The sequence below is a fragment of the Rattus rattus genome, chromosome 3 (assembly GCF_011064425.1).
Source record: "Rattus rattus isolate New Zealand chromosome 3, Rrattus_CSIRO_v1, whole genome shotgun sequence".
Lineage (NCBI taxonomy): Eukaryota > Metazoa > Chordata > Mammalia > Rodentia > Muridae > Rattus > Rattus rattus.
Window position 1 is genome coordinate 83,753,011 of NC_046156.1, and position 27,868 is coordinate 83,780,878.

Consider the following 27,868-nt stretch of genomic DNA (forward strand, 5'->3'; position numbering starts at 1 on the left):
CAAATTGTTCTGTCTAACTCTTTGAAGAATTGGATTGGTATTTTGATGGGGATTGCATTGAATCTGTAGATCGCTTTTGGCAGAATGGCCATTTTTACTATATTAATCCTGCCAATCCATGAGCATGGGAGATCTTTCCATCTTCTGAGGTCTTCTTCAATTTCTTTCTTCAGAGTCTTGAAGTTCTTGTTGTACAAATCTTTTACTTGCTTGGTTAAAGTCACACCGAGGTACTTTATATTATTTGGGTCTATTCTAAAGGCTGTCGTTTCCCTAATTTCTTTCTCGGCTTGTTTCTCTTTTGTGTAGAGGAAGGCTACTGATTTATTTGAGTTAATTTTATACCCAGCCACTTTGCTGAAGTTGTTTATCAGCTTTAGTAGTTCTCTGGTGGAACTTTTGGGATCACTTAAATATACTATCATATCATCTGCAAATAGTGATATTTTGACTTCTTCTTTTCCGATCTGTATCCCCTTGACCTCCTTTTGTTGTCTGATTGCTCTGGCTAGAACTTCAAGAACTATATTGAATAAGTAGGGAGAGAGTGGGCAGCCTTGTCTAGTCCCTGATTTTAGTGGGATTGCTTCAAGTTTCTCTCCATTTAGTTTAATGTTAGCCACTGGTTTGCTGTATATGGCTTTTACTATGTTTAGGTATGGGCCTTGGATTCCTATTCTTTCCAGGACTTTTATCATGAAGGGGTGTTGAATTTTGTCAAATGCTTTCTCAGCATCTAATGAAATGATCATGTGGTTTTGTTCTTTCAGTTTGTTTATATAATGGATCACGTTGATGGTTTTCCGTATATTAAACCATCCCTGCATGCCTGGGATGAAGCCTACTTGATCATGGTGGATGATTGTTTTGATGTGCTCTTGGATTCGGTTTGCCAGAATTTTGTTGAGTATTTTTTTGCGTCGATGTTCATAAGGGAAATTGGTCTGAAGTTCTCTTTCTTTGTTGGGTCTTTGTGTGGTTTAGGTATAAGAGTAATTGTGGCTTCATAGAAGGAGTTCGGTAGTGCTCCATCTCTTTCAATTTTGTGGAATAGTTTGGATAATATTGGTATGAGGTCTTCTATGAAGGTCTGATAGAATTCTGCACTAAACCCGTCTGGACCTGGGCTCTTTTTGGTTGGGAGACCTTTAATGACTGCTTCTATTTCCTTAGGAGTTATGGGGTTGTTTAACTGGTTTATCTGTTCCTGATTTAACTTGGTACCTGGTATCTGTCTAGGAAATTGTCCATTTCCTGCAGATTTTCAAGTTTTGTTGAGTATAGGCTTTTATAGTAAGATCTGATGATATTTTGAATTTCCTCTGAATCTGTAGTTATGTCTCCCTTTTCATTTCTGATTTTGTTAATTTGGACACACTCTCTGTGTCCTCTCGTTAGTCTGGCTAAGGGTTTATCTATCTTTGTTGATTTTCTCAAAGAACCAACTTTTGGTTCTGTTGATTCTTTCTATGGTCCTTTTGTTTCTACTTGGTTGATTTCAGCTCTGAGTTTGATTATTTCCTGCCTTCTACCCTCCTCTGGGTGTATTTGCTTCTTTTTGTTCTAGAGCTTTTAGGTGTGCTGTCAAGCTGCTGACATATGCTCTTTCCTGTTTCTTTCTGCAGGCACTCAAGCGCTATGAGTTTTCCTCTTAGCACAGCTTTCATCGTGTCCCATAAGTTTGGGTATGTTGTACCTTCATTTTCATTAAATTCTAAAAAGTTTTTAATTTCTTTCTTTATTTCTTCCTTGACCAGGTTATCATTGAGTAGAGCATTGTTCAATTTCCACGTATATGTGGGCATTCTTCCCTTATTGTTATTGAAGACCAGCTTTAGGCCGTCGTGGTCCGATAGCACGCATGGGATTATTTCTATCTTTCTGTACCTGTTGAGGCCAGTTTTTTGACCAATTATATGGTCAATTTTGGAGAAAGTACCATGAGGAGCTGAGAAGAAGGTATATCCTTTTGCATTAGGGTAGAACGTTCTATAAATATCCGTTAAGTCCATTTGGCTCATGACTTCTCTTAGTCTGTCTAGGTCTCTGTTTAATTTCTGTTTCCATGATCTGTCCATTGATGAGAGTGGGATGTTGAAGTCTCCTACTATTATTGTGTGAGGTGCAATGTGTGTTTTGAGCTTTAGTAAGGTTTCTTTTACGTATGTAGGTGCCCTTGTATTTGGGGCATAGATATTTAGGATTGAGAGTTCATCTTGGTGGATTTTTCCTTTGATAAATATAAAGTGTCCTTCCTTATCTTTTTTGATGACTTTTAGTTGAAAATTGACTTTATTTGATATTAGAATGGCTACTCCAGCTTGCTTCTTCCGACCATTTGCCTGGAAAGTTGTTTTCCAGCCTTTCACTCTGAGGTAGTGTCTGTCTTTGTCTCTGAGGTGTGTTTCCTGTAGGCAGCAGAATGCAGGGTCCTCGTTGCGTATCCAGTTTGTTAATCTATGTCTTTTTATTGGGGAGTTGAGGCCATTGATGTTGAGAGATATTAAGGAATAGTGATTATTGCTTCCTGTTGTATTCATACGTGGATGTGTTATGTTTGTGTGCTTTTCTTCTCTTTGTTTTGTTGCCAAAACGATTAGTTTCTTGCCTCTTCTTGGGTATAGCTTGCCTCCTTATGTTGGGCTTTACCATTTATTATCCTTTGTAGTGCTGGATTTGTAGAAAGATATTGTGTAAATTTGGTTTTGTCATGGAATATCTTGGTTTCTCCATCTATGTTAATTGAGAGTTTTGCAGGATACAGTAGCCTGGGCTGGCATTTGTGTTCTCTTAGGTCTGTATGACATCAGTCCAGGATCTTCTGGCCTTCATAGTTTCTGCTTAAAAGTCTGGTGTGATTCTGATAGGTCTGCCTTTATATGTTACTTGACCTTTTTCCCTTACTGCTTTTAATATTCTTTCCTTATTTTGTGCGTTTGGTGTTTTGACTATTATGTGACGGGAGGTGTTTCTTTTCTGGTCCAATCTATTTGGAGTTCTGTAGGCTTCTTGTATGCCTATGGGTATCTCTTTTTTTAGGTTAGGGAAGTTTTCTTCTATGATTTTGTTGAAGATATGTACTGGTCCTTTGAGCTGGGAGTCTTCACTCTCTTCTATACCTATTATCCTTAGGTTTGATCTTCTCATTGAGTCCTGGATTTCCTGTATGTTTTGGACCAGTAGCTTTTTCCGCTTTACATTATCTTTGACAGTTGAGTCAATGATTTCTATGGAATCTTCTGCTCCTGAGATTCTCTCTTCCATCTCTTGTATTCTGTTGGTAAAGCTTGTATCTACAGCTCCTTGTCTCTTCTTTTGGTTTTCTATATCCAGGGTTGTTTCCATGTGTTCTTTCTTGATTGCTTCTATTTCCATTTTTAATTCCTTCCACTGTTTGATTGTGTTTTCCTTTAATTCTTTCAGGGATTTTTGTGTCTCCTCTGTATGGGCTTCTACTTGTTTATTTATGTTTTCCTGGAATTCTTTCATGCATTTTTGCGATTCCTCTCTGTAGGCTTCTACTTGTTCTCTAAGGGAGTTCATCATGTCTTTCTTGAAGTTCTCCAGCATCATGATCAAATATGATTTTGAATCTAGATCTTGCTTTTCTGGTGTGTTTGGATATTCCATGTTTGTTTTGATGGGAGAATTGGGCTCGATGGTGCCATGTAGTCTTGGTTTCTGTTGCTTGGGTTCCTGCGCTTGCCTCTACGCCATCAAATTATCTCTAGTGTTACTTTGTTCTGCTATTTCTGACAGTGGCTAAACTGTCCTATAGGCCTGTGTGTCAGGAGTGCTGTAGACCTGTTTTCCTCTTTCAGTCAGTTATGGGGACAGAGTGTTCTGCTTTCGGGCGTGTAGTTTTTCCTTTCTACAGGTCTTCAGCTGTTCCTGTGGACCTGTGCCTTGAGTTCACCAGGCAAGTCACTTGCAGCAGATAAGTTAGTCTTACCTGTGGCCCCGAGGCTCGAGTTCGCTCGCGGGGTTCTGCCCACGGGCTCTCCGCGGTGGCAGCGACCGGGAAGATCTGTGCCGCCTCTTCCGGGAGCCTCCGTGCACCAGGGTTCCAGATGGCCTCCGGTGTTTTCCTCTGGAATCAGCAATGTGTGTAGAGAGCAGTCTCTTCTGGTTTCGCAGGCGTGTCTGCCTCTCTGAAGGTCTAGCTCTCCCTCCCACGGGATTTGGGTGCAGAGAACTGTCTACCCGGTCTGCTTCCTTCAGGATCCGGCGGTGTCTCCCATTCTGTAGTTTTATTTCCAAGGAGTTCACTATTGAAAACTTTTAGTTTTTAAAACTCAGATTGATTTTTTCTAAGAACTTTAAACTTACATAGTTTTATTTATAGCTTATATGAGTATATATGCCTTCATTATTTTAATTAAAATAAATAAAAGTTTTAAAAATAAAAAGGAAAAAATATGTAAATGAACCACATTTTATGAAATCATTTTTCTGTTGTGAGACATCTGGGTTGTTTCCAGCTCCTGGTTATCACAAACAAGGCCACTATGAAATATTAAAACACATGCCCCTGTGGCATGGTGGGGCATTTTTTGGTAGATTCCCAAGAGTGGTATACCTGTATCTTCAGATAGATCTAGTTCCAGTTTTCTAAGGCATTTCCAGACTGATTTCCAGTTGCACCAGTTTGCAGTCTATCCATCAGTCGAGGAGTGTTTTTCCTTCTCCACATCCTTGGCAACCTGTGCTGTCACCTAAGGTTTTGATCTTAGTCATTCTGTTTGGTGTAAGGTGGAATCTCAGTGTCATTTTGATTTGCATTTCCCTGATCACTAAGGGCTTGACCATTTCTTTGCTTCTCAGCTGCTTGAGATTACTCCATTGTGAATTCTCTGTTTAATTCTATACCCTACTTTTTGAATGGGTTGTTTGAAAACAGAGCTACCTGAAGTCTCAGCTATACCACTCTTGGGCATTTATTCAAAAGATGCGAAACCATGCTACAGGGGCAAATGTTCCACTATGTTCATTGTAGCCTTATTAGTGATAGTCAGAAGCTGGAAACAACCATAACAGAAGGATGGATACAAAAGATGTGGTTCATTTACAAAATGGAATACTACTCAGCTAGTAAAAATGAAGAAATCCTGAATTTGGCAGGCAAATGGATGTAACTAGAAAATATCATCCTGAGTGAGGTGACCCAGACCCAAAAGGACAGGCACATACTCACTAATAAGTGGGTATTAGCCCAAAAAAATTACAAAATACCCAGGATACATTCAACAGAAATCAAAATGGTTAACAATACAAAGGGCCCAGTTGAGGATACCTTAATTCCATTTGGGAAGGAGAAGAAAGGAATGATAGGAGGGGGAAAGGAGGGACCTGGGAAATTATATATTTCTGGGACGTGAACAGAGAGGGGAAAAGGGGAACATGATCAGATAGTGGGTGGGAGAAAAGTACTGAAACCTGAGAGATGGCAGAAAGAATGAAAAGAGGTGACAAAAGTGGAGAAGAGCCTGAGGAAAAGAAGGGCCAATGAAAGGACCCAAATGGGATCCAGCTCAAGGTGAGGCTCCAAGGCCTGACACTATTACTGAGGTTATGGAGCGCTCACAAAAAGGGACCTATCACGATTGCCCTCCGAAAGACCCAACAAGCAGCTGAAAGAGTCAGGTAAAGATAACTGTACCCAACCAATGTACAGGAGCTGCTGACCCCTGTGACTGAATTACAGAAAATTGAATTAGAAGATGAGGAGGAGGGCGACCCAGTAATAGGACAAGAAGTCTCAATTAACCTGGACCCCTAAGATCTCTCAGAACTCGACTACCAACTACACAGCATGCACCTGCTGATATGATATCCCCAAGACATATACAGCAGTGGAATGCTGGGTCCGAGTTCAGTCAGAAAAGACGCACCTACCCTCAAGAGACTAGAGGCTTCAGGGAGTGGGGCGGTCTGGTGGAGAGGGGGGTAATATGGGGGTAGTGGGTGGGGACATCCTCAAGGACGGGTGGGTTGTGGGTGAGAGGAGGTATGGGAGAGGGGGACAGTCAGTGGGTGGGCCAGGAGGTGGATAAAATCTGGAGTGTTAAAAAAAAAAGATTGAAAAAAATTAAAAAAAAAAGAAAAAGAATTAAATATTTAAAATTGAAAGAAAAAATAAAATGAAGTATATTATTGAGCACAGACTTAATTTTTCCCTCCAGTCATTCACTGGCAGTTATACTATTTGGAGTTTGAAAGGGTAAGAACAGTGTGTTTTCTAGAATACTAGCTGCTGAAGTCTATAATAGCTTCACAGAACTTCAAACAATGATTTGGAATGTGATTTCAAAGGATAACACAGTGCTTCTTTTTTCAATTTTTAGATTGGATATTTAATTTATTTATGTTTCAAATGTTATCCCCTTTCCTGGTTTACTCTCTGCAAACCTCCTTAACCCACTTTTATGAGGGTGCTCTGCCACCCACCCACCCACTCAACCTCATGGTCCTCACATTCCTCTTCACTGGGGCATGGAGCCTTCACAGGACCAAGGGCCTCTGCTTGCCAGATAAGGCCCCTCAACTCCTAAAATTCTTCCTCTAACTCCTTTATTGGAGTCCCTGTGGTCAGTCCGATAGTCGGCTTCCAGCATCCACATCTGTAATGGTCAGGATATGGCAGGGCCTTTCAGAGACACCCATATCTGGCTCCTGTCAGCAAGCACTTCTTGGCATCAGCAATAGTGTTTGGGTTTGGTATCTTCTTGTGGAATGGGTTCCCAGGTGGGACAGTCTCTGGATGGACTTTCAGTCTCTGTTCCACTCTTTGTTCCTGTATTTTCTTTAGACAGGAGCAATTCTGGATTAAAGTTTTGGAAATTGGTGGGTGGCCCTAACCCTCAATGAGGGGGGGGGCATGCCTTATCTCTAGATGTGGCTTCGCCAGGTTCTCCCTCCCCTTTGTAGGGCATTTCAGCTAATGAAATTCCTGTTGGGTCCTGGGAACCAATTGCTTTTCCTGTCGTCTGGGACTTTTTGGTGGCTACACCCCAGTTCCTCATCCCCGATTGCTACACACCTCTCTTCAATTTCCTGACCCTGCACATCTCCTCCATCTCCTCCCATACCTGACTCTGCCATCCCTTTTCCGCTCTTTCTCCTCTCATCCTCAGAAGTCCTTCCTACCCTCTACTTTCCTGGATTATTTTGTTCCCCCTTATAAGTAGGACTGAAGCAACCACTCTTTGGTCTTCCTTGCTCTTGAGCTTCATGTGGTCCATGAGTTGTATCAGAGGGATTCCAAGGTCTTTCTCTAATATCCACTAATCATTGAGTACATAGCATGTGTGTTCTTTTGTGTCTGAGTTACCTCACTCATGATATTTTCTAGATCCATCCACTTGCTTGTGAATTTTACGAAGTCATTATTTTTTAATAGCTGTATAGTACTCTATTGTGTAAATGTACCACGTTTTCTGTATCTATCACATCCAGCTTGTTTTCAGTTTCTCACTATTATTAATATGACTGCTATACACATAGTAGACCATGTGTCTTTATTTCATGTTGGAGCATCTATTGGGTATAAGCTCAGGAGTGGTATAGCTGGGTCCTCAGGTTAGTACTTTATCTAATGGTCTGAGGAACCACCAGACTGATTTCTAGAGTGGCTGTGCCACCTTGCAATCTCACCAGCAATGGAAGAGTGTTCCAGTTTCTCCACATCCTCAATAGCATCTGCTATTACCTCGGTTTTCAATCTTAGCCATACTGATTGGTGTGAGATGTAATTTCAGGTTCACTTTGATATGTATTTCCCTGATGACTAAAAAATATTGAACATTTCTTTAGATGCTTCTCTGCCATTCAAGTGTCCTTAGTTGAATATTCTGTTTAACCTGCTACCATTTTTAATAGGATTATTTTGTTCTCTGGAGTCTAATTTTTTTTAATTCTTTTTCATATTGGATATTAATCCTCTATTGAATGTAGGGTTGGTAAAGATTTTTTTCTCAATCTCTTGGCTGTTATTTTATTCTGTTGACAGTGTCCTTTGCCTTTCAGAAACTTTGCAATTTTATGAGGTCCCTTTGTTGATTCTTCATCTCACAGCATAAGCAATTGGTGTTCTCTGTGCCTATGTGTTTGAGGCTCTGTCTGCTTTCTTTTTTGTTAGAGTCAGTGTATCTGGCTTTATGTGGAGGTCCATGATCTACTTGGACTTGAGCTGTACAAGAAGATAAGAATGGGTCAATTTGCATTCTTCTACATGCTGACATAGAGTTGAACCAGAACCCTTTGTTGAATGTCTTTTTTCCACTGTCTCATTTTAGCTTCTTGTCAAAGATCAAGTGACCATAGGTGTGTGGGTTCATTTCTCTGTCTTCAATTCTATTTCATTGATCTACCTATCTCTGTACCAATAACATGCGGTTTCTATCACTATTGCTCTGTAGTACAACCTGAGATCAGGGATGGTGATTCGCCCTGATGTTCTTTTATTATTGAGAATAGATTTTTTTTTCATCTTTATTAACTTGAGTATTTCTTATTTACATTTCGAGTGTTATTCCCCTTCCCGGTTTCCGGGCAAACATCCCCCTAATCCCTCCCCCTCCCCTTCTTTATGGGTGTTCCCCTCCCCATCCTACCCCCATTGCCACCCTCCCCCCAACAATCACTTTCACTGGGGGTTCAGTCTTAGCAGAACCAAGGGCTTCCCCTTCCACTGGTGATCTTACTAGAATATTCATTGCTACCTATGAGGTCAGAGTCCAGGGTCAGTCCATGTATAGTCTTTAGGTAGTGGCTTAGTCCCTGGAAGCTCTAGTTGCTTGGCATTGTTGTTCATAAGGGGTCTCGAGCCCCTTCGAGCTATATCCAGTTCTTTCTCTGATTCCTTCAACGGGGGTCTTATTCTCAGTTCAGTGGTTTGCTGCTGGCATTTGCCTATGTATTTGTTGTATTCTGGCTGTGTCTCTCAGGAGAGATCTACATCTGGTTCCTGTCAGCCTGCACTTCTTTGCTTCATCCATCTTATCTAGTTTGGTGGCTGTATATGTATGGGCCACATGTGGGGCAGGCTCTGAATGGGTGTTCCTTTTGTGTCTGTTTTAATCTTTGCCTCTCTATTCCCTGCCAAGGGTATTCTTGTTCCCCTTTTAAAGAAGGAGTGAAGCATTCACATTTTGATCATCCATCTTGAGTTTCATGTGTTCTATGCATCTAGGGTAATTAGAACATTTGGGCTAATATCCACTTATCAATGAGTGAATACCATGTGTGTTTTTCTGTGATTGGGTTCCCTCACTCAGGATGATATTTTCAGTTCCATCCATTTGCCTATTTCACTATCCTGGGATTTTGCTATTCCAAATGAATTTGAGAATTGCTCTTTCTAACTCTTTGAAGAATTGTTAGAATTTTGGTGGGGAGTACAATAAATCTTTAGTTTGCTTTCAGAAAGAGGACAATTTTTATTATATTCATCCTGCCAGTCCATGAGCATGGGATATCTTTATATCTTCTTAAATCTTTGATTTCTTTCTTCAGAGACTTAAAGTCCTTGTCATACATATCTTTCACTTGCTTGGCTAGAGGCATACCAAGTTACATTATTTGTGACTATTTTGAAGGATGTCATTTCCCTAATTTCTTTCTCATCATTTTTATCATTTAAGTAGAGGAAGGAAGGTTACTGATTGGTTTGAGTTAATTTTATATCCATTTACTGGCTTGCTGTACATTGCTTTTACTATTTTTAGTTATGGGCCTTGAATTCCTAATCTTTCCAAGACTTTTAACATGAATTGGTGTTGAATTTTGTCAAATGATTTTTCAGCATCTAATGAAATGAACAACTTGTTTTTTTCTTTGACTTTATTTATGTGGTTTATGTGCTAGATTATTTTGATGGATTTTCTTGATTGAATGAACCATCTATGCATCCCTGAGAAGAAGTATACTTGATCATGATGGGGATCGTTTTCATGTGCTCTTGGATTTGGTTTGTGAGAATTTTATTGAGCATTTTTCATCAGTATTCCTAAGGGAAATTAGTCTGAAGTTGTCTTTCTTTGTTGAACTTTTTGTGGTTTTGTTCTCAGTGTAACTGTGGCTTTATAGAATGAATTGGGTAGCTTTCCTTCTGTTTTTATTTTTGTGGAACAGTTTGAAGAATATTGGTATTAAGGAAAGTCATTGTTGTTTCTTGGTATTTTGGAATCATGTTTCTGTGGCTATCTTCTTTTGGGTTTGTTGCAAGCAGATTACTTTCTTGCTTTTTCCAGGGTGTAGTTTCCCTCCTTCTGTTGGAGTTTTCCATGTGTTATCCTTTATAGTGCTGGGTTTGCGGAAACACATTGTATAAATTTGTTTTTGTCATGGAACACACTGGTTTCTCCATCTATGTTAATTGAGAGTTTTTCTGGATATAGTCATCTGGGCTGGCATTTGTGTTCTCTTAGTGTCTTTATGACATCTGTCCAGGATCTTGTTGCTTTCATAGTCTCTGTTGAGAAGTCTGGTGTAATTGTGCTAGGACGGCCTTTATAGGTTACTTGACCTTATTCCCTTACTGCTTTTAATATTCTTTGTTTTGTGCATTTTGTTCTTTGATTATTATGTTATGGGAGGGATTTCTTTCCTGGTCCAATCTATTTGGACTTCTGCAGGCTTCTTGCATGTTTATGGACATCTCTTTCATTCGATTAGTAAAGTTTTCTTCTATAATTTTGTTGAAGATATTTACTGGCCCTTTAAGTTGGGAACTTTTGCTCTCTTCTATAGCTATCATCCTTAGGTTTGGTATTTTCATTGTGTGCTGGATTTCCTGGATGTTTTTTGTTTAGGAGCTTTTTGCATTTTGCAGTTTCTTTGACTGTTGTATCAATGTTTTCTATGGTATCTTCTGCACCTGAGACTTTCATTTCTATATTTTGTATTCTCTTGGTGATGCTTGTATCTATGACTCCTGATCTTTTTCCTAGGTTTTCTATCTCTAGGGTTGTCTTCCTTTGTGAATTCTTTATGATTGACCTTTCCACTTTTAGATCCTAGATGGTTTTGTTCAATTTCTTCACCTGTTTGTGTTTTCCTATAACTCTTTAGTGGACTTTTGTATTTCCTCTTCAAGGGCTTCTATCTGTTTACCTGCTTTTTCCTGTATTTCTTTAAGGGAGGTATGCATGTCCTTATGTCCTTCTTAAAGTCCTCTATCATTGTGATATGTGATTTGAAATTCAAATATTGCAGATCTTCCTGGTTGCTGCCGCCACGGAGAGCCCGTGGGCAGCACCCCGCGAGCGAACTTGAGCCTCGGGACCACAGGTAAGACTAACTTATATGCTGCAAGTGACTTGCCTGGTGGAATCGGGACAAACAGAGGCAGAATTCCTCTAGGACCGGGCACGACCTGTGTTTACCGGAAGTCCCACACCCGCAGATCCCGGCCCGCAGCAGCTCTCTGCTCCCAGACCCCGTGGGAGACAGACCTTACCACCTGGTCAGGTGGGCACTCCTGAGGCTGCAGAGCGGAAGAGACCACCAACACTGCCCACCCCTGCCCACATCCCTGGCCCAAGAGGAAACTGTACAAGGCCTCTGGGTTCCTGTGGGGGAGGGCCCAGGAGCGGCAGGAGCCCTGCCTGAGACACTGCCGGAACCTGAAGGAAACAGACCGGATAAACAGTTCTCTGCACCCAAATCCCGTGGGAGGGAGAGCTAAACCTTCAGAGAGGCAGACACGCCTGCGAAACCAGAAGAGACTGCTCTCTGCACACATTACTGATTCCAGAGGAAAGCACCAGAATCCATCTGGAACCCTGGTGCACGGAGGCTCCCGGAAGGGGTGGCGCAGATCTTCCTGGTCACTGCCGCCGCGGAGAGCCCGTGGGCAGCACCCCGCGAGCGAACTTGAGCCTCGGGACCACAGGTAAGACCAACTTTTCTGCTGCAAGTGACCTGCCTGGTGAACTCAAGGCACAAGTCCACAGGAACAGCTGAAGACCTGTAGAAAGGAAAAACTACACGCCCGAAAGCAGAACACTCTGTCCCCATAACTGACTGAAAGAGAGGAAAACAGGTCTACAGCACTCCTGACACACAGGCCTATAGGACAGTCGAGCCACTGTCAGAAATAGCAGAACAAAGTAACACTAGAGATAATCTGATGGGAGAGGCAAGTGCAGGAACCCAAGCAACAGAAACCAAGACTACATGGCACCATCGGAGCCCAATTCTCCCATCAAAACAAACATGGAATATCCAAACACACCAGAAAAGCAAGATCTAGATTCAAAATCATATTTGACCATGATGCTGGAGAACTTCAAGAAAGACATGATGAACTCCCTTAGAGAACAAGTAGAAGCCTACAGAGAGGAATCGTAAAAATGCCTGAAAGAATTCCAGGAAAACATAAATAAACAAGTAGAAGCCCATAGAGAGGAGACACAAAAATCCCTGAAAGAATTCCAGGAAAACACAATCAAACAGTGGAAGGAATTAAAAATGGAAATAGAAGCAATCAAGAAAGAACACATGGAAACAACCCTGGATATAGAAAACCAAAAGAAGAGACAAGGAGCTGTACATACAAGCTTTACCAACAGAATACAAGAGATGGAAGAGAGAATCTCAGGAGCAGAAGATTCCATAGAAATCATTGACTCAACTGTCAAAGATAATGTAAAGCAGAAAAAGCTACTGGTCCAAAACATACAGGAAATCCAGGACTCAATGAGAAGATCAAACCTAAGGATAATAGGTATAGAAGAGAGTGAAGACTCCCAGCTCAAAGGACCAGTACATATCTTCAACAAAATCATAGAAGAAAACTTCCCTAACCTAAAAAAAGAGATACCCATAGGCATACAAGAAGCCTACAGAACTCCAAATAGATTGGACCAGAAAAGAAACACCTCCCGTCACATGATAGTCAAAAAACACCAAACACACAAAAATAAAGAAAGAATATTAAAAGCAGTAAGGAAAAAGGTCAAGTAACATATAAAGGCAGACCTATCAGAATCACACCAGACTTTTCGCCAGAAACTATGAAGGCCAGAAGATCCTGGACTGATGTCATACAGACCCTAAGAGAACACAAATGCCAGCCCAGGCTACTGTATCCTGCAAACTCTAAATTAACATAGATGGAGAAACCAAGATATTCCATGACAAAACCAAATTTACACAATATCTTTCTACAAATCCAGCAATACAAAGGATAATATATGGTAAAGCCCAACATAAGGAGGCAAGCTATACCCAAGAAGAGGCAAGAAACTAATCGTCTTGGCAACAAAACAAAGAGAAGAAAAGCACACAAACATAACACATCCAAATATGAATATAATAGGAAACAATAATCACTATTCCTTAATATCTCTCAACATCAATGGCCTCAACTCCCCAATAAAAAGACATAGATTAACAAACTGGATACGCAACGAGGACCCTGCATTCTGCTGCCTACAGGAAACACACCTCAGAGTCAAAGACAGACACTACCTCAGAGTGAAAGGCTGGAAAACAACTTTCCAAGCAAATTTTCGGAAGAAGCAAGCTGGAGTAGCCATTCTAATATCAAATAAAGTCAATTTTCAACTAAAAGTCATCAAAAAAGATAAGGAAGGACACTTTATATTTATCAAAGGAAAAATCCAACAAGATGAACTCTCAATCCTAAATATCTATGCCCCAAATACAAGGGCACCTACATACGTAAAAGAAACCTTACTAAAGCTCAAAACACACATTGCACCTCACACAATAATAGTAGGAGACTTCAACACCCCACTCTCATCAATGGACAGATCATGGAAACAGAAATTAAACAGAGACGTAGACAGACTAAGAGAAGTCATGAGCCAAATTGACTTAACGGATATTTATAGAACGTTCTACCCTAATGCAAAAGGATATACCTTCTTCTCAGCTCCTCATGGTACTTTCTCCAAAATTGACCATATAATTGGTCAAAAAACGGGCCTCAACAGGTACAGAAAGGTAGAAATTATCCCATGCGTGCTCTCGGACCACCACGGCCTAAAGCTGGTCTTCAATAACAATAAGGGAAGAATGCCCACATATACGTGGAAATTGAACAATGCTCTACTCGATGATAACCTGGTCAAGGAAGAAATAAAGAAAGAAATTAAAAACTTTTTAGAATTTAATGAAAATGAAGGTACAACATACCCAAACTTATGGGACACGATGAAAGCTGTGCTAAGAGGAAAACTCATAGCGCTGAGTGCCTGCAGAAAGAAACAGGAAAGAGCATATGTCAGCAGCTTGACAGCACACCTAAAAGCTCTAGAACAAAAAGAAGCAAATACACCCAGGAGGAGTAGAAGGCAGGAAATAATCAAACTCAGAGCCGAAATCAACCAAGTAGAAACAGAAAGGACCATAGAAAGAATCAACAGAACCAAAAGTTGGTTCTTTGAGAAAATCAACAAGATAGATAAACCCTTAGCCAGACTAACGAGAGGACACAGAGAGTGTGTCCAAATTAACAAAACCAGAAATGAAAAGGGAGACATAACTACAGATTCAGAGGAAATTCAAAAAATAATCAGATCTTACTATAAAAGCCTATATTCAACAAAACTTGAAAATCTGCAGGAAATGGACAATTTCCTAGACAGATACCAGGTACCGAAGTTAAATCAGGAACAGATAAACCAGTTAAACAACCCCATAACTCCTAAGGAAATAGAAGCAGTCATTAAAGGTCTCCCAACCAAAAAGAGCCCAAGTCCAGACGGATTTAGTGCAGAATTCTATCAGACCTTCATATAAGACCTCATACCAATATTATCCAAACTATTCCACAAAATTGAAAGAGATGGAGCACTACCGAACTCCTTCTATGAAGCCACAATTACTCTTATACCTAAACCACACAAAGACCCAACAAAGAAAGAGAACTTCAGACCAATTTCCCTTATGAACATCGATGCAAAAATACTCAACAAAATTCTGGCAAACCGAATCCAAGAGCACATCAAAACAATCATCCACCATGATCAAGTAGGCTTCATCCCAGGCATGCAGGGATGGTTTAGTATACGGAAAACCATCAATGTGATCCATTATATAAACAAACTGAAAGAACAAAACCACATGATCATTTCATTAGATGCTGAGAAAGCATTTGACAAAATTCAACACCCTTCATGATAAAAAGTCCTGGAAAGAATAGGAATCCAAGGCCCATACCTAAACATAGTAAAAGCCATATACAGCAAAACCAGTGGCTAACATTAAACTAAATGGAGAGAAACTTGAAGCAATCCCACTAAAATCAGGGGACTAGACAAGGCTGCCCACTCTCTCCCTACTTATTCAATATAGTTCTTGAAGTTCTAGCCAGAGCAATCAGACAACAAAAAAAGGAGGTCAAGGGATACAGATCGAAAAGAAGAAGTCAAAATATCACTATTTGCAGATGATATGATAGTATATTTAAGTGATCCCAAAAGTTCCACCAGAGAACTACTAAAGCTGATAAAACAACTTCAGCAAAAGTGGCTGGGTAAAAATTAACTCAAATAAATCAGTAGCCTTCCTCTACAAAAAAAGAGAAACAAGCTGAGAAAGAAATTAGGGAAACGACACACTTCCTAATAGACCCAAATAATATAAAGTACCTCGGTGTGAATTTAACCGAGCAAGTAAAATATTTGTACAACAAGAACTTCAAGACTCTGAAGAAAGAAATTGAAGAAGACCTCAGAAGATGGAAAGATCTCCCATGCTCATGGATTGGCAGGATTAATATAGTAAAAATGGCCATTTTACCAAAAGCGATCTACAGATTCAATGCAATCCCCATCAAAATACCAATCCAATTCTTCAAAGAGTTAGACAGAACAATTTGCAAATTCATTTGGAATAACAAAAAACCCAGGATAGCTAAAACTATCCTCAACAATAAAAGGACTTCAGGGGGAATCACTATCCCTGAACTCAAGCAGTATTACAGAGCAATAGTGATAAAAAACTGCATGGTATTGGTACAGAGACAGACAGATAGACCAGTGGAATAGAATTGAAGACCCAGAAATGAACCCACATACCTATGGTCACTTGATTTTTGACAAAGGAGCCAAAACCATCCAATGGAAAAAAGATAGCATTTTCAGCAAATGGTGCTGGTTCAACTGGAGGTCAACATGTAGAAGAATGCAGATCGATCCATGCTTATCACCCTGTACAAAGCTTAAGTCCAAGTGGATCAAGGACCTCCACATCAAACCAGACACACTCAAACTAATAGAAGAAAAACTAGGGAAGCATCTGGAACACATGGGCACTGGAAAAAATTTCCTGAACAAAACACCAATGGCTTATGCTCTAAGATCAAGAATCGACAAATGGGATCTCATAAAACTACAAAGCTTCTGTAAGGCAAAGGACACTGTGGTTAGGACAAAACGGCAACCAACAGATTGGGAAAAGATCTTTACCAATCCTACAACAGATAGAGGCCTTATATCCAAAATATACAAAGAACTCAAAAAGTTAGACCGCAGGGAGACAAATAGCCCTATTAAAAAATGGGGTTCAGAGCTAAACAAAGAATTCACAGCTGAGGAATGCCGAATGGCTGAGAAACACCTAAAGAAATGTTCAACATCTTTAGTCATCAGGGAAATGCAAATCAAAACAACCCTGAGATTTTACCTCACACCAGTGAGAATGGCTAAGATCAAAAACTCAGGTGACAGCAAATGCTGGCGAGGATGTGGAGAAAGAGGAACACTCCTCCATTGTTGGTGGGATTGCAGACTGGTACAACCATTCTGGAAATCAGTCTGGAGGTTCCTCAGAAAATTGGACATTGAACTGCCTGAGGATCCAGCTATACCTCTCTTGGGCATATACCCAAAAGATGCCCCAACATATAAAAAAGACACGTGCTCCACTATGTTCATCGCAGCCTTATTTATAATAGCCAGAAGCTGGAAAGAACCCAGATGCCCTTCAACAGAGGAATGGATACAGAAAATGTGGTACATCTACACAATGGAATATTACTCAGCTATCAAAACAACGACTTTTATGAAATTGTGAGGCAAATGGTTGAACTGGAAAATATCATCCTGAGTGAGCTAACCCAATCACAGAAAGACATACATGGTATGCACTCACTGATAAGTGGCTATTAACCCAAATGCTTGAATTACCCTAGATGCCTAGAACAAATGAAACTCAAGACGGATGATCAAAAGGTGAAGGCTTCACTCCTTCTTTAAAAGGGGAACAACAATACCCTTGGCAGGGAAGAGAGAGGCAAAGATTAAAACAGAGACTGAAGGAACACCCATTCAGAGCCTGCCCCACATGTGGCCCATACATATACAGCCACCCAATTAGACAATATGGATGAAGCAAAGAAGTGCAGACCGACAGGAGCCGGATGTAGATCGATCCTGAGAGACACAGCCAGAATACAGCAAATACAGAGGCGAATGCCAGCAGCAAACCACTGAACTGAGAACGGGACCCCCTGAAGGAATCAGAGAAAGAACTGGAAGAGCTTGAAGGGGCTTGAGACCCCATATGTACAACAATGCCAAGCAACCAGAGCTTCCAGGGACCAAGCCACTACCTAAAGACTATACATGGACTGACCCTGGACTCTGACCTCATAGGTAGCAATGAATATCCTAGTAAGAGCACCAGTGGAAGGGGAAGCCCTGGGTCCTGCTAAGACTGAACCCCAGTGAACTAGACTGTCGGGGAGGGCGGCAATGGGGGAGGTGGAGAGGGGAACACCCATAAGGAAGGGGGGGAGGGAAGGGGATGTTTGCCCGGAAACCGGGAAAGGGAATAACACTCGAAATGTATATAAGAAATACTCAAGTTAATAAAAAAAAAGAAAGAAAGAAAGAAAGAAAAAAGAAATTCAAATATTGCTTTTCCAATGTGTTGGGGTATCTAAGGCTTGCTGTTTTGGGCTAACTGTGTTCTGATGATACCAAGTATCTTGCACTTGTCCTTCACCATCTGGTTATCTTTGCTGTTAGATGGTTTTGCTGTGTCTGAATATGTCTTTTTCCTCCTGTAAGCTATGTGTCATCACTCATGGGAGACCAGATCCTCTCTGCAGAATTTGGGTATGGAGAGCTGTGGCACATGGTCAGCTCTGGGGTGCAGAAAGAAGCAGGAAGGATAAAGTTCCTGGGGGCTCCTCACTTCCTGTGTCCTGAGGATTCAGTACTGGTCCATCTTGGGCCAAGAATTTGGGCAGAAGTAGTGGTCTTATCTGTGCTCTTGGGTTTGTCAGCTGATCACAGGATCAGCTCTGGGGCTCAGATGGAAATCTGAAGGCACACATAGTGTTACTTAAGAGTTTAAAATATAAATATGTTCAATTTCTAATCACATGAAAATGAGAAGTTTTATTAATTTTTGTTTCTTTCCTTCCATGCTTGGTAGTCTGGAGGTCATATAAAATTAAGTGGTGACTCAAATATTGCAAGCTTCTCTGTCTACTTGCAAACGTATAATCAAAAATTCCTTAACTTTTTTCTTTTCTGAATAATCGTCTCACCATGCTTTATAGGAAACTTTGAAAACTCTTCAAAACATAGAATAAATCAAAATAATATGAGACAAGGATGGCTTATACATGGAATTGTAGTTATCACTGAAGTTTTCATGAAAGTTGTTATGACCTTCCCTGCAGATGGGGAAAGAATTCTCAAACCTAAAAGAATGTTTTATTCCAGTAAAATGTGTCAGAAGTTCCTAAGTGAAAAATTCCAGGTAAAAGCTGATTTTGATTTGGTAAAATAATTTGAAAGCTATCTGCCCTGATACAATATATTAATTGTTTCTGAATAATATATTATAGTATTTATATTTGATTAGTAAATTGTTTTGATTTAAAGAAATATTCAAACCTAAGGTGTGTATAAATAATATATAAGGACTTTGGTAATTTTGTTCAGTCATAAAGAAAATGGTGATAAGATTTTCATTTATCTAAAGCATTTTGATAACATTATTGGTAGTATTGATTTAGTCCTAATACTGTGCTAATAATGAGATAAAGGAATAACAACAGGGTGATTTTTATTAAAAGGACATTTTGTTGTATATCAAAATTATGTTTCCCTTCAGATGCAGTGCTGGACTACAGCACTCCAGCAGCTTGAGTGCCCCTATCTTCCTGTTCCCAGAGGCCCTATTCAGTTTCCTCTTGGGTCAGGGATGTGGGCAAGAGTGGGCAGTACTGGTGTTCTCTCCTGCCCTGCAGTCTCAGGAGTGCCCACCTGTAGGGGCAATGAGCTCTCTCTTCCACAGGAAGTGGACTCCAGAGAGTCAAATAACCCTATTGAAAAATGGGTTTACCAATGTAAACAAAGAATTCTCAGGTGAGAAATATCGAATGGGTGAGAAGTACTTAAGAAATGTTCAACAGCCTTAGTCATCAGTGAAATGCAAATCAAAACAACCCTGGATTCCACCTCACACCATTCAGAATGGATAGGATCAAAAACTCAGGTGACAACAGATGCTGACAAGGATGTGGAGAAAAAGGGACATTCCCCCATTATTTGTGGGATTGCAAACTCGTACAACTTCTCTGTAAATCAGTCTAGAGGTTTCTCAGAAAACTGGACATAGTAATACCTAAGGACCCAGTTATACTACTTTTGGGCATATACCCAAAAAATGCTTCAACATACAACAAGACCCACGCTCCACTATGTACATAGCAGACTTATTTATAATACCTATAAGTTAGAAAGAATCCAGATGCCCTTCAACAAGAGAATCTCTACAGAAAATGTGGTACATCTGCACAATGGAGAACTACACAGCTATCAAAACCATTGACTTCATGAAATTCATAGGCACATGGGTGGAACTAGAAAATATCCTGAGTAAGGTAACCAAATCATAGAAAACACACATGGTATGCATTCACTGATAAGTGGATATTAGCCCAAAGCCTCGAATTACAAGATAAAATCCACAGACCACATGAAGCCCAAGAAGAAGGACGACCAAAGTGTGTATGCTTCTGTTCTTACTAAAAGTGGGAACAAAAAATATTCATAGGAGGACATATAGAGACAAATTTGGAGCAGAGACTGAAGGCATGGTCATTCAGAGCCTGCCCCATCTGGGGATCCAATTCACATAGATAGAGCCATGAAACCTAGACAATATTGCTGAACCCAAGAAGTGCATGCTGACAGGAGCCTGATATAGCTGTGTTCTGAGAGGCTCAGCCAGAGCATGGCAAATACAGAGGTGAATGCTAGCAGCAAAACATTTAACTGAAAACAGAGTCCCTAGTGGAAGAGTTAGAGGAAACACTGGTAGAGCTGAAGTGGTTTGCAACCCCATAAGAACAATAATACCAACTATCTAGAGCTCCCAGTGACTAAACCGCTACCTAAAGTGTACTCATGGACAAACCCATGACTCCAGCTCCATATATAGCTGAGCATGGTCTTGTTGGGCACCAATGGAAGGAGAAGCACTTGGTCCTGCCAAGGCTGGACTCCCCCCACCCCCCGTATGTAGGGGAATGTCAGGGCGGGGAAACAGAAAGGGGTGGAGGTTGGGGAGGGGGAATACCCTCATAGAAGGGGGAGGAGAATGGGAAAGGGGATATATGGGTGGGAAACATGGAAACAGAATAACGTTTGCAATGTAAATAAAAAATATCCAATAAAAATATGAAATAAACTTTCCTCAAATAAAGAACTTATAAACTTTAAATAAGTAAATAAATAATGCTCATTAAATGGCTGAATTTTAAAACTGTTAGAAGGAAACTATTTTGGAAATAAAAATTGAACGTAAGTAAATAGACCATAATGAATGACTTCCCAGGTTAATTCTGTAGATAACTTCCAGAGATAATTCTGTAGAGGAACTTTCAACAAAATAAAGTTTCAAATTGTCTATTTAAAGTGTCAAAGACTGAACTAAATATATTTTTCATAGAAATAAAGTCAAGGGTTTAGAATACAACAATATATCTTAGAGCTATAAGGACAAAATAAAGATATGATTTCAAGACTGGTATCTTATTAGTACTAAGTATCATCACTTATTTAAAATTTATGATCATTCCAAAATATAAGGATTATGTATATATTTTTAATTATGAATAACTGATAAAATAGGAATGTTTAAAACACAGATATTCATTAGCAAAAATTACTAGCTTAGAATTTATTAATAAATTTCATAAGAGAAAACGGTAGCATTTTTCTTTCCTGAATGTTACAACTTCTAATACTTTATTACAATTTTAGTAGAGATGTGATATCAGTTGAAAATTGAATCTGAAAAAATTAAATCCTGATTTGAATTTGACAAACAAAATTAAGTATGAGATTATTCATAGGGTTTTGTGGTCTGTGAAAAGTCTAATAGTATTAAATATAGGTCTAATTTTTCATGGGAAGTTAAAAGCATCTCAATTTTGATATTCATAGTGTCATTCAAGTTGATGAACATTGAATTATTACTGCTATTGTCAATGTTATAAATGTGTAAGTTAGATGGCTATACACAGAAGCTAAACTTCAGCCTCCACATTCATAGGTATATCATAGTACCCTGTTCTACATTAATTAATCTTTATGAGAAATAAATAATATAAATTAGAAACCATATATCTGAAATCATGACCTGGTATTTTTCAGTGAGGGAAATATCTCTCAATATCTTCAGGCAGCCAAGAGAACAACTATCTCCAGGATAACCCTTCCAGAATCCTAGTCTAGAATTCATTTTCACCATGGAACAGGTATATAAAGCCATAGTTATTATGAAGTTATTATTCATGTTATTTCTAAAAGTATATAATTGAGGATTCCAAAGTGATAAATTTACACTTTCCAAGCCCATAAGAAACATATGCTCTCATTTTAACTGTACTTCTTGGCACAGCTAACTTCAGGACAGAACTGATCATTTCTGTCGGGATGTATTGCTGGCATTGCTCATCAATTATTTAGACAGCTGAAATATGGAGATCACCCATGCTGTGCTCAGTTAACTTTTCAAGTAGATCCAAGGTGTTACAGAGAGCCAGTGATTAGTGTACAGCTGGTTTAATTAAAGCACAACATGTGTAGGGACAGAATTCCTTCTCAATTCATATACACAAGGAAGATGCACAGTTCGTTAAAACAACATTGCCTAAAATATCAATACAGTCTCCTGTAGATGAGACACAGAGAAGAATAACAGCCAGCAAAAACATGTACACCAATGATTTCTTGACACTAGCAATGCTGTAGTAAGAAATATTTTCCAGCTATCTCTGCTTGATTATAAGCACCACGAATCTCTTCTTTCCAGTAAGCATCGGTTATTACAAGCTTTATTACTTTAAACATCAATGCATTTTGGTTTCAGATTATTTAAAGTCTTGTCTTATTTTGATTTTTACTTTGAATTACAAAATCATAAAGAACGTTGTAGGTTGATGTCTATATGCAGGTGAGGGCAGGCACAAGATAAGACAAGGCCTGTGATTGAGCAGTGAAAAAGAAAGGTGGGCTGAGAATTTTAGAGACTGGACAGAGTATGGAGAGGGAAGGAAGGGAGATGGCGGAAGAGAAAAATGACCCACATCCCACATCTGTATGGCTTTATATAGCCACAGATAGCTATGAGGGATAGCTTATATCCCTCATATCTTATGAGGGAGAGATAATTACAGGAGAATAATAATTTCTTAATAATTCCTGTTTCACGAGATCTGTCAGATGATCCTGGGCTTGAAGGCTAAAGACTGATGCTCCAACATGTTGCTTATCGGGGCTCTATAGGTAAGCAGCTGTCTCTACAACTTATCTCCATTCTCAAACCATAATAGGCTTCCTATAATTTCACATAATATTGGTCATTCTTGGAATTTTGATGGTATTGAAGTCTAATTATAGTCTCATAGTCTACCCAGACTATTTAGCGTTGAGAAAACTCATTTGAGAAGATGGTTTTCAAATACTATACCAGCTAAACCAGGGCATAACAGATACGAAATTATAAACTTTCTTAAATTAGGATAGATAACAAAGTGTTCTATTTAATTGACAAAAGTGATATACTGGATGTTCAGTATATCTTTACTTTATAAATTACAGAATGATAATAGTTTTGCTCTATTTATATTTGAGAGGATAGAGCCTTATAACTTGATAAAAAGGGTGACATGTGGGTTGATGTCTATATGCAGGTGAGGGCAGGCACGAGATAAGGCAAAACCTGTGATTAGGCAGTGAAAAAGAAAGGCAGGGTGAGAATTTTAGAGACAGGAGACAGGAAAGAGTATGCAGAGGGGATGAAGGGAGATGGTGGAAGAGAAAGATGACCCAGATCCCTATGGCTTAAAATAGCCACAGGTAGCTATGAATATTATATAAGGGATGGATTATTACAGGACAATTTGTCTAATCCAGGTGGGCAGCTTATATTGATATCAATTGGCCCTGAATTTATTGTGTGGACATTGTGTGGGGTGATAATTTATTGATATAAATAATCTTATTGTTAAATTACAAACCTCAAGAGTTTTGATTTTACCAGAGTATAAGAATTTGTGACAGCTAACTGCAAGATGGGCAGTCTCTGCATGGGGCTGACTTGGCAGCAATTTGCCATAGGAACTTAACTAGTTGAGTGGTAAGATTTCGGGACCACTAGGCTAGAGAGTAGCTGGTGGTAGTGTGGGATGGTGCTTCATTTTTTTATATTTCCTGCTATAGAACACAACTTTCCAGTAGTTAAAATGGGTTATCATATGTATGAGGCCAGAATTATACTCTCTATGGTTCATCAAACAGCATGTTATATACATAGTCAGTCATTTGGACAAACATGCAAACTAAATGGCAATTTTCTGCACATAATTTAGACAGCAAGGCCAAGAGGAGTTTTCTTGGTAATGTCCAATGTTTATAGAGAAACATAGTTAAAGAAATAACATGCCATTCTATTTACACTGACGGAGAGAGACAAATTTCAGTCTTCCTTTTTGTACTCTGCCTTCTTCACTGTTTACCTTTCAATATTGTTCTGCACTCTTCCTTTTTACTTAAGTTTAATTTTTCAGAGTCATAGCTTTAATGAATTCCTTGTATTATTATAATTCTTAGGACAGAACAATGGATGGGCATAATATGAGATGTTTCACTCTTATATCTTTAATTTTAAAATCTGTTTAATTTTGAGATTGTAATATAGTTACATTTTTTCTTCTCTCCATTCCCCCTTTCTTTTTTGCAAATTCAGTTTCTTTTCTCAGTAATTTCTTTTATATTCATGTATGCATGTGTTTATGTATGCATGTGTATGTGTTTCTGTGAATAGAGATACATATATTCCTAGACACATAGACGTTTCCTTCATGATGTGTGAAATGACTGTGAGTTAAAGAAAAAATATTTAGAATTACACAAACACCAAACATACCAACAAAGAGATCATGGACATATTCCATTCACAATAGCTTCAAAGAAAATAAAATACCTAGGGCTATATTTTATTAAAGATTGAAGAATCTTTATAAGGAAAATTTAAACATCTGAAGGACATGGTAGAGAAAGATAAAGACAGCCCATATTTAGAGATTGGTATACTTAATACAATGAAAATAATGATTTTTGCCAATAAGTATTTATAGACAGTACAATTACTATCAGAATATCTATAATTTTAATCAAAGAAATATTTTTCTTAGGCAACAATTTGTAGATAAGAACAATACAATTATACACTGTAAAATTATTTTTATGTTTTATTAACAGTCTTAAGCAGATAGAGTTACACTGATCACTTTATGCCATAATGATGATCCAGAAGATAACTCAGAAAATACATAGTCATACTTCTGACTCTCATATTTCTAATTTGAAAAGAATATGAGGAACAAATCAATATGAAAAACCTCATAAAGGGAGACATTTAGTCTGGGAGAACCACAAATTCTACTTGAAGTGAGTACTGCTCAGTGCAATTTAATGACCACATGTATTTCTTGCTGCTCCTTATTGCCAAGAAGAACATCTTAGGTAGAATAGAGATATCAGAACTTTTCTTCAGCTATAAAGAAAATTTTCCAAAAACCAGAAAGTGTAGGGGAAATTGGATTGAATCATCTCTACACATATTCAATGAGTATGTATGTATATACATTATATGCAAATCTATGCACATTATTACAGATATACATAAAATTGTATTTGTGAACATCACTAAATTAATGCGGGAATACTTACACCCATGTACCAACATACTTTCCAGAATTTTACATGAAAAGTTCTCACAGTATGCCTGTTGTTATAATGATGTGACTGCTATGTAATATACTTATTTTATAGATAAGGGTACTTAGTACAGACTTCAAATAATATTAAAATATAAAGCTCAGGAAGGGATCTTGTGATTTGGTTTAACAGTAAAGTGTAAAATCGTGTTGCCAGCAGCATTGTAATTAAAATTTGACTCCCACATTTCATCTGCTTTAGTTAGATATCTCACTGTTTCTAAAATTTTTTCACCCACAAATCTCTTCAACCATGGTACCTACCTAAAGAAATAATGGAATTATTAAATTATCAAGTGCATGACAAGAACTAATTAAGGAAGAGTCTAAAAACCTCTAAAAGATATTTGTGTCTGATTTTATTCTAATAATAGAGAGACATTTGTCTGTCAGTTATTAGACAAGACATGGAATTCCTTGTACAAATATACTTTACAGTAGAGCAGTTCAATTGTTAGTGAAGGCCTCATTGAAAACCATTGATTCAATTTCAGCTTGAATTACAGTGAGCACATTAAAAAGGTATATGATTTTCTTATAATAAATGTGCACACAACTGACACACGTATTTCTTTTTTGGAGTCAGAGACAATTTGTGATTGGTTTAGGATTTTTACATTAGCGTACAAGCTCTTATTTAGTCGACAGTATTCTTTTTCTTTCTATACTCTGTAGCTAACTTAATTAAGCAACTGGATGATTTCTTGGCATTAATGTATCTCCTAGTAATAATGCTTTTCCTATGAGTTCTGATTTTGTAAATTAAGCTAGATTTTCAGATGTCTGCTCTGTTATACAATGTTGTTAAAGGAAATTATTTCTTATTGCTTTGTTTATACAATGCCTAATTTACAAAAGTAAATATTTTAAAGTAATTTTCTTATCAGAATATGTAAAGTATAGAAGTCTAATGAAAAATTGCTTAGTTTGAAAAATAACTACAATAAAATAAAATATGACAGTTTGCTGGTCTTAAAGGGAAGAAGAAACATTTACTTATGGTTCTTTCTGGAAGATGTAAAGTGTATCAGATGTTCTGAGATGTTTTCTAGGTTGAAAAACACAATAGCAAGAATATTGCTACTGAGAGGGACACAATTAACTGTATCTAAGGGAAAGAGTAGAATATCAATATTCTCCAGGAGTGAAACATCACAAAAATTTTAAAAATGATAATTTTAAAATGACTATTGATAGAACACTTGAAAATGTAGCCGATACAAAGGTGTCCTTTTCTTAAAATTAAACATTTTTGGAGGTTGAGGGGTCTGTCCAGTGGCTAAAGTTCTTGCAGCATAAAAGTGAGGAGCAGAATATAAATGTCACTATCCATGTAAAAATATATCAGTTAGTGGTCTATCCTTTATACCAGCAGATTTTCTTTTTAAAAGACATATAAGAGGTTCAGATGACATGAATAATTTTGGATCAAAACTAGTATCATAGTACAAAATCATTCCTCCAAGTTTTAAGAAACCTTTTCCTTTAAAGATAAAATCACTATAAATAAGTAGAGAACTTCAGCATACCATTTCCTTTCCTGAGCATGCTTTTCCATTAGCAACAGCTACTTCAGTGCTTCCTTTGGTTTCAAATAATTTCACATTATTTTGCACTAATGTTAATGTTTTGCATAAGGCTTCATCTTTCATACTGTATTATTCTCTGGTTTTTTTTTTTTTTGTAATTTTAAAAATGACTAGTAATGTCAGGGTATGTTCCTACCTCGTTGGTTTTCTCTGAAATTGATGGAATGTTACAATTCCCTGTTTCTTCTTTGATAAGATGAATTGTTACAATTAAAAAAAGGAAGATCTTAAATTCTCCCCAGTCCTCACACTTTGTCTAAATGTGTGTGTGTGTGTGTGTGTGTGTGTGTGTGTGTGTGTGTGTGTGTGTAGGTGTATTCTCATGTAATTATAATTGAGCATGTATTTACTCATTTACATTTATATTTGTCTCACAAAATTCTAAAAGCAGGTTTTTTCTCTATGCTTAATTTTGAATCAAGAGATATATTCTAAATATATTATTTATAAATTACATCATGTAAAAATTGGCACACTTTTGTTACTGAAATTGAGAGTGAAAACAAGGAAAGTGGTAACAAACAGCACTAAATGGACACTCAGCATTCAATTCCTTCAGGCTGAATAATGCAGCTCTTCAAACCCACAGCAAAATACAGCAAGAAAATATGAGGTCTTTTTGAATTCAGTAATTTTCTATCACCATGGGACTTTCTAATGGCTCTTGACATTATATCTGAAAGTTCTAAATATCATTGTAGCTGAATCTTTTATGAACTATTCAGTCGGTTGGAAGCAGAGACAAATGAGGCCATCAACCCATAAATGATTTCTATTCCACATGGTGATTTAAAAATGAATTTCAGCTTACATTTGAGGATTGGAATAAAGAAACATTTTCCATCGCAGATTCCACATATCAACACAGAAGATCAATGATATGCTACTGTATTTGAGAAATAATTCTAATCACACATGATGAAGAAACTTGGCACCAAAGAAAAGTGAAACAACTTTGTAAGAGTGGTGATCATTTTTAAAAACTTTGTTTAGTATATCC